Raw genomic sequence first — 1,542 nt, forward strand, 5'->3', positions numbered from 1 at the left:
CCGAACTCCTTTCATTCCTTTGTGTCGTAAATATAAAAACAATAAAAATAATTTCTACTTTTGTTAATCCTTAAAATATATGTTCTTTTAATCAATTTATATCCAAAAGTTTTTCGAATTGTAGCTTTGGCAGTTTTCGTTTCAATTCAAAATAAATTACATTCATCCTTATAAAATGGAAAATGTAAAATGGATTAAATCTGATTACTCTTTTGTTGAGCTTAACATATGAACCTTAAGAAAATAGATTAAAGGGCTTAAGTGCTTTTTTATTCAGAATTTTTAAGTTTATTTACAGAAAACTCTGAATATATTGAATATTTATTCAAAAAATAAAAGTCTACTTTAATATATGTATTGATAACACGGTTAATCTCTGAAGCGAAGTAAAATGTTTAAATTGAAATAAATTTTATTAAACTAAAATAAAATATTTACTTATTTTTAGTTCTGAATCAACTACAACCTTAATATATTGAATAACTGATTTGAAAATGCAGTATAGTAACTCTATAACGGATGTTCTTAAGTTTTTTGCTTCCGCTTTCAATCTGTTTTAAAATAAATACATCATATTTAGGATATTTTAAAAGACTTTGAGACCAAATGGAGTTGTGAGTTCACAAAATCTAAAGCAAAATTGTTCTATTTTATATAAACAGAATTCAAAAAATTTTGAATATATATATTTATATATATATATTAGGGTGCCATTAAGGTATATGGGCAATTTTTTTTTCGTAAAATCGGTTGACGGCACCCCCCAGATCGGTTCATTTTACTAAAAAAATAATCTGTGTAAAATTATAGTTCAATTGGATAAGTGAAAATGGTGCCCCAAGAGCCTCAAAGATTAGAAAATAACGATTTTTTCCATAAAATTCATCTTTGATTGCTTATATCTCCGACATATTTAATTTTACATAAAAACTGTCTTCACAAAAGTTATAGATCTATTAAAAATAAACAATTCACTCATACAAAATTTTTCTGTATTTCTAATAGTTATTGAATTAAAGCAAAGACAAGCTGAAATCCCCCTATTAAATTTAGGTAACTTCAATGAATGAATTGCCTACTAAATTTGCTAGAAAATAAGTCCAATACTTGTATAGTTATATACATAAGTTAGTTTCAGTATTATTCATTGGAATGCGAAGTGAATTTTAATTCAAAGTGATTACATTAAAAAGTGTACAAGTCTGAAAGCCCAAATGTTGAACTATTTCAACGATTTCAGAAGTTTTGGCCGAAAAAAAACGTTGATAACTTTACTGTCGGCTTAGAAAATGAAAAAGTAAGAAAATCGTTAAATATGGATGATGTGTTACGAATTACAAGTTTCCTTTATAAGATTCGTAAGGATAACCAATCAAGAGATAATTATAGGGAACTTCTGGAACTTGCATTAATGTTTTTAGGAGAAAAGCCGAACTGTACCATAAAGTTTCGACCTCCTGGAGCTATACATCATGCAAAATGGATGGCGAAAGCCATGCATATATTAAAAATATTTTTATTTAGGAAAGAGTTCAAATTATC

Source organism: Teleopsis dalmanni, chromosome 2 (assembly GCF_002237135.1).
Source record: "Teleopsis dalmanni isolate 2A chromosome 2, ASM223713v2, whole genome shotgun sequence".
Lineage (NCBI taxonomy): Eukaryota > Metazoa > Arthropoda > Insecta > Diptera > Diopsidae > Teleopsis > Teleopsis dalmanni.